This window comes from Loxodonta africana, chromosome 16, assembly GCF_030014295.1.
Source record: "Loxodonta africana isolate mLoxAfr1 chromosome 16, mLoxAfr1.hap2, whole genome shotgun sequence".
NCBI classification, from domain to species: domain Eukaryota; kingdom Metazoa; phylum Chordata; class Mammalia; order Proboscidea; family Elephantidae; genus Loxodonta; species Loxodonta africana.
The window spans coordinates 76404140-76410884 of record NC_087357.1 but is presented as its reverse complement, the minus strand read 5'-3'; positions in this window follow the sequence as shown (position 1 = coordinate 76410884).

Below are 6745 nucleotides of genomic sequence, written 5' to 3'. Positions count from 1 at the left end.
ACTTATTAAGAAAAGCAGCTGTTGTGGAGGCAATTCCATCTCATGGTAACCCCATGTGTGTCAGAGTAGAACTGCGCGCCATGGTAACCCCATGTGTGTCGGAGTAGAACTGCGCGCCAAAGAGTTTTTTTTTTTCTTTTTTAAATTATTGTTGAAAATATACACAGCAAAAGATACACCAATTCAACAATTTCTACACGTACAATTCAGTGGCATTTACACTCTTCAAGTTGTAAAATTCTCTCACCCTCCTTTTCTGAATTGTTTCTCCTCCATTAACATAAACACCCTGCCCCCTAAATTTACTATCTGCCCTTTTAAGCTGCTGTTGTCAGTTTGATCCCATGTAGATCCTTCTGTAAAAGAGCACAATGCTCAAGGCAAACATCCTTTACTAATTAAGTTGACCTACTGTTTGGTTTAAAGAAGACTTCAGGGGATATGTTAAGTTTAAAGATTATCTCAGGACAGTAGTTTCAGGGGGTTCCTTCAGCCTCAATGGCTCCAGAAAGTCTGGATTCCATGAGAATTTTAAATTCTGTTCTGCACTTTTGATCAAGATTTTTCTATAGGTTCTTTGATCAAAATGTTCAACAGTGGTAGCTAGGCACCATCCAGTTCTTCTGGTCTCATGGCAAGGGAGACAGTTACAAATGGAAGTAATTAGCCACGTATTCCCTTTCTTCCTCCTATTTCAGACTCTCCTTCCTCTGTTGCTCCAGGTGAAGAGCAACCAATTGATGTACCTTGGATGGCCCTTGCAAGCTGTTAAGACCCCAAACATAATGCAACAAACTAGGAGGTAGAACAGAAACATTAAAAATGATATTAGGTCAGTTAACTGACTGGGATGTTTCATGAAACAATGACCCTAAAACTCCAAACCAAGAGACCGAATCCCATGAGGTGTTTCATTGTATATAATCAGTCTCGGTGGCTGCTCTTTTTTTTTTTTTTTTTTTGGTAAAAATGTAAATCACACAACATTTGCCAATTCAACTTTCTGCAGCTGTGCAACTTATTGGCCTTAATTACATTAATTGGCTGCACAATGATTACCCTTAATGAGTGCAAATTTTCCATTACCATAAACAAAAACTCAGTGCTCCTTAAGCAAAAACTTTCCCTTTCCCCTTCCTTCCCACCCCTGGTAACCACTAATGAACTTTAGTCGCTGTACGTTTGCCTGTTCTTATCTTTTATATAAGTGAGGTCATACAATACGTGTCCTTTTGTGACTGACTTATTTCACTCAGCATAATATCTTCAAGCTCCATGTTGTAGCATGTATCCGAACTTCATTTCTCTTTCTGGCTGAGTACAATATTTTTACACAAATAACGTATGCATTCTATGATTGTTTGCCAACCACTCCCTTCCCCTGTGAGATATTTTTGTAAGTGTACTGTGCTAATTTTTTTACACCAACATGTAAAAAAAAATTGGTATAGTGCCACTTATGAAAATACCTCACAGAGGAAGGGAGTGTTTAGCAAACAAACATACAACGCTTGTGTTATTTGGGTAAAAATACAGTAGTATTCCATTGTATGTATGTACCACATTTTGTTTATCCACTCATTTGTTGATGGCTATTGTGAATAATGTTGCCATGAATGCTGGTGTGCAATGAATGTTGTGAATAGCGTTGCAATGAACATTGTCCATGTCACTGCTTTCAATTTCCTTGGATAAATTCCTAACAGTGGGATTGCTGGATCATATGGTAGTTTTATTTTTAGTTTTTTGAGGATCAACCACACTGTTTTCCACAACGGCTGTACCATTTTGCATTCTTACCCGCAATGAACAGGGGTTCAAATTTCCCCACGTCCTTGCCAACATTTGTTATTTTCCGTTTTTTTTGTTTGTTTGTTTTTTTATCTCAATCATCCTAGTAAGAGTGAAATTCTGTCTCATCATGGTTTTGATTTGTATCTCTCTGATGACTAAAGATGTTGTCATGAATTGAATCATGTCCTCCCAAAATGTGTGTCAACTTGGCTAGGTCATGATTCCCAGTATTGTGTGATTGTCCACCATTTTGTCATCTGATGTGATTTTCTTATGAGTTGTAAATCCCATCTCTGTGATGTTAATGAGATGGGGTTAGAGGCAGTTATGTTAATGGAGCAAGACTCAATCTATAAGATTAAGTAGCATTTTAAACCAATCTCTTTTGAGATATAAAAGAGAGAAGCAAACAGAGAAACAAGGGGCCCTTGTACCATCAAGAAAGTAGTGCTCGGAGAAGAACATGTCCTTTGGACCCAGGGTCCCTGCGCTGAGAAGCTCCTAGTCCAGGGGAAGATTGATGATAAGGACCTTCCTCCAGAGCCAACAAACAGAGAAAGTATTCCCCTGGAGCTGGCACCCTGAATTTGGACTTCTTGCCTCCTACACTGTGAGAGAATAAACTGTTGAAGCCATCCATTTTTGGCATTTCTGTTATACCAGCACTAGATGACTAAGACAGATGTTGAGCATTTTTTCATGTGTTTGTTGGCCATTTGGATATCTTCTGGTGAAGTGTCCATGTCTTTTACCTACTTTGATTGGGTTATTTGCCTTTTTGTTGCCTTTGTTTCAGGGTACCTCTGGGTAGACTTGAATCTCCAACCTTTTGGTTAGTAGCCAAGTGCTTCATCCACCGTGCCACCAGGGCTCCTTTTAAAACTTATAAACCAAAACCAAACCAAACCTCTTGCCATTGAGTCGATTCCAACACATACAAACCCTACAGGACAGAGTAGGGCTACCCCATAAGGCTTCCAAGGAGCGGCTGATGGATTTGAACTGCTAACCTTTTGGTTAGCAGCCAAGCTCTTAACCACTGTGCCATCAGGGCTCCTTAATACTTATGTTGTTGTTAGGTGCTGTCAAGTCAGTTCTGACTTATAGTGACCCTGTGTACAACAGAACGAAACACTGCCTGGTTCTGCGCCATCTTCACAATCATTGCTATGCTAGAGCCCATTAATGCAGCCACTGTGTCAATCCATCTTGTGGAGGGTCTTCCTCTTTTTCACTAACCCTCTACTTTACCAAGCATGATAAGTCCAGGGACTGATCCCTCCTGATAACATATCCAAAGTATGTGAGACATAGTCTCACCACCCTTGCTTCTAAGGAGCAATACTTATATACTTAAATATATACTTAATACTTATAAAAGGGGTATTCAAATTATCTATACCATATTGGGTAACTTGTGGCAGTTCGTGCTTTTCAAGGTATTGGCTCATTTCCTCTACTTATTAAATTTATATGTGTGGGTTTGTTTATAGTATCCCCTTATTATTCTTTTGATGTTTGCATTTCACTCCTTAACCCAGCTTGTTGAATGAAGATCTGATGCTAAGAGTGTACATCCCCACTTCCCTAGCCATGTGCTCCTGTCCCAGAAGTCCATACCTACACTTCTTCCCTCCCTCTGCCTTGTTTTCCTGCTTCATCCTACTATTATTTTAGTGAGCATTTGTCTGTCACCCTTTAAGAAGACATGTTCAAAATATGAACCTTGATCTTTTTACTTTTGGAAAATCTTTCTCGAGAGAAAGAGGACTCAGCCTGAGAAGTTGCTCATCTCCTGGAGCTGTTGTGGCAGGAAGCACCACATTCCAGAGGGTGGCTTTGTCACTCAGGGTTTACAATTTTTCCCGGGGAATGAGCATCTACCTTCCATTGCCTAGTCCTTCCTGAGCACAGAGTGAGGATGGCAGCCTGGGTCTGCTGAGCTCTGGCTCGAGGAATGGGCTCTGTTGTAGAATGGTCCCCACATTAATAGAGGAGATTGTTGGTGGAGAAACTAGGGGCAGACTTTTCACAGCTTCAGCAAGTGACTTGGGAAACATGGGAGCAAATGGAGGCCCGCTCATTACAACTGTGAATCAAATACCTTATACCTGTCCCCACGGTGCCCTGGTGGCACAGTGGTTAAGAGCTTGGCTGCTAACCAAAAGGTCAGCAGTTTGACTCCACCAGCCACTCCTTGGAAACCATACGAGGCAGCTCTACTCTGTCCTATAGGGTCGCTGTAAGTTGAAATGGACTCTATGGCAACGAGTTTGGTTTGGTCCCCACAGTGAGCCTGATGCCCTCAGCCTTGGAGGAAGGTCTCTAGCATCTTACCTGGGACTTCAGAGTGGCCACTTCCCTTCTAGGCACCCTAAGCCCAAGCCTGGACCCTACTTAGAATGCATTAGCCAGCAGATTTGCTCTCTCCACCAGGCATTGGCTCACACAGGCTCTGCCTTACTTGGCCTTACCCTGAGCTAGAAGACAACCTGGGCACAGACACCTTGCCCTGCTGGCCACCAGGCAAACTCCCAAAGGTATGACTTTAACAGGACAGGCATGGCTGGATTCAGGCAAGCAGTTCCCTGGAGCACATGACCAGGACACATGGTACCTGGAGGGCCCACTCTGCAGGGCACAGCACCAAGTAATTCAGAGATAACCCACCTACCCTGCCTGGAGAGGCTTGTTTTCCCCTAAGTTCCCTTCCTTTGTCCAGCCCTCTACAGCCATTAATTTTTTCATTCATTCATGTCTTCATGAGCACCTCCTCCTGGGAAGTCTCTACGGGTGGATCCTGTGGGCACTTATTGGAGGCCAGGCACTGTCCTAGGCACCTTCCTGACATTTACTTACTTAGCTCTCATGACACCTTCATGAGGTGGATAATATTACTATTATTACCAGGATTTTACGGAGGAGGGGGCCTGGCTGCTTGCCCGAGGCACCCCGTTTAGTGGGGTGAGAGCCTGCAGTTTGAGTGCAGGTCTGTGCTCTGCACCCCTGGCTGGGTAATCAGAAAATGAATTTCTGAAAAGATTGGAGGTGGCCCGTAGAGTCTCTGAGAGGGTAGGTTCTGGCTGGATGCTTCCCAATCCCATTTCTTTTTCCTAAGTACACAGGGAGATGATATCTCAGCCTACCTTTCAGTTTGGCCAATGGGACATGGAGAGAATTAATGTAGAGCACTTCTGGGCCAGTCCCTAAAGTTTCTTGCCAGATCCTTGCTTTCACTCTCCTATGAAAGAGAAAGGATCCGAGATGGTGGAGCCATACTATGGAAGCAGCTCAGGCCCTTGTCACCACTGAGAGAAATAGATTGTTAGAAGGAAGGGGCTTTGAGGTCAGAATCAGTTGTCTCTGTGCTCTTGGGTTCTTGGGATGTTGTCCAAGTCTATGTCACATGAAGTTACTCTTTTGTGCAATTTAAGAACCTAAGGAAAATATGGACTAGAAAACTGGGCACTGAATTTATATTATTATCCAAACAAAAAAAAACCCAAAACCATTACAACCCCCAAATACATATACTCAGTGGTCCTCATGTGCTATACCCCAATCTTCACTCTTAGCTGATGGTTAACCTCCCCCTTCCAGAGTGACTTATTTTCAAGAGGTGACGAGAAAGGCCACTTTGTTGTTTTAATTCTCAGACAGTATATTTTTTTCAGGTCTTTAATTAATAAATCCAAAGTCCTAGTTTTTTTTCAGTCAATGCTTCATTAATGACACAACAGCAGCAATCGCAACCGTGGTTCTACTACCACTCTTGATTCTCTTTTATTGACTTCAGTATCAGGCCGAATTCTAAAACCCAAAAACCAAACTCGTTACCCCCGAGTCAACGCCAACTCATACCAACCCTAAAGGACAGAGTAGAACCGTCCCAGAGGATTTCCAAGGAGCACCTGGTGGATTCCAACTGCCAACCCTTTGGCTAGCAGTCATAGCTCTTAACCACTACACTACCAGGGTTTCCAGCAACATAATTCTCGGGAGAAAAAAAATTCCACTGTGTTAAAATGCTTTTTCGGACAGACTTCATGGTTAACGCAGAGAGCTGTTCAAATTTACCTCCACACACATTCTTATTTTTTCATACCGGCCAATCATGCATTTGCAAGACTATTTTCCTGATAACATAAATCATGGCACTCATTATTAGACAAAATTATTAATGACATATTAATATCATCATTTATTATCTGCTTTTTTTTAATGTTTCCAAGTCTCCCTGGGTCCCTTGAAGGCTGCTATTCTGCACGGCTTCATAAAGCACGGCAAAATACTGGAAACAAGCCAGAAATCCTTAAAATGGGGACTGCTTGAATAAATGATGGTACATCTCATGGTGGAATATTACACGGTTGTAAAAAGTGATGAGGTGCTTTATGTCCTGATACGGAATGATCAAGACATATTGTTAACAACACAGCCAGGTGCCAAACAGTGCAGAGACCGCTGCCGTTTTTGGTATAAAGGAGATGTTAGGCCGTATTGGCTTGTGAAAACATGAAACACCTCTGGGAGGATATAGCCAAGAACGAGAACGTCTGTTGCCTGTCAGGAAGGTAATTATAGCTCGAGAGGCTGAGCTGAGGAGAATTGTCAGGGTATATGCTTTCTTTTCACACTCATGAAACTTCAGTATGTATTTCCTACAGAACGCATTGCACCAATTAGCTTAAGCACAAGGAGAGGAATGTGGTGCTGTCGAAGGACCAGACTCAGAGGCTGGAGCAAGACAGTTAAAGGAGAAGCATCCCAATTTGAAATTGATCAAGGGAAGAGGCCACGGAAGCTCTGCAGGTTTCTGAGAGGGAGCCGTCCGCCTTGGTCAGGAGCAGGCGGTGAACCCGGGCGCAGCGTCCACAGTGCCATGGCTGGAGACCCACGGGTCTTATGGGCGGTGGTGAGGAAGGGGGCTGCAGATCGCTTCCCACGCTGT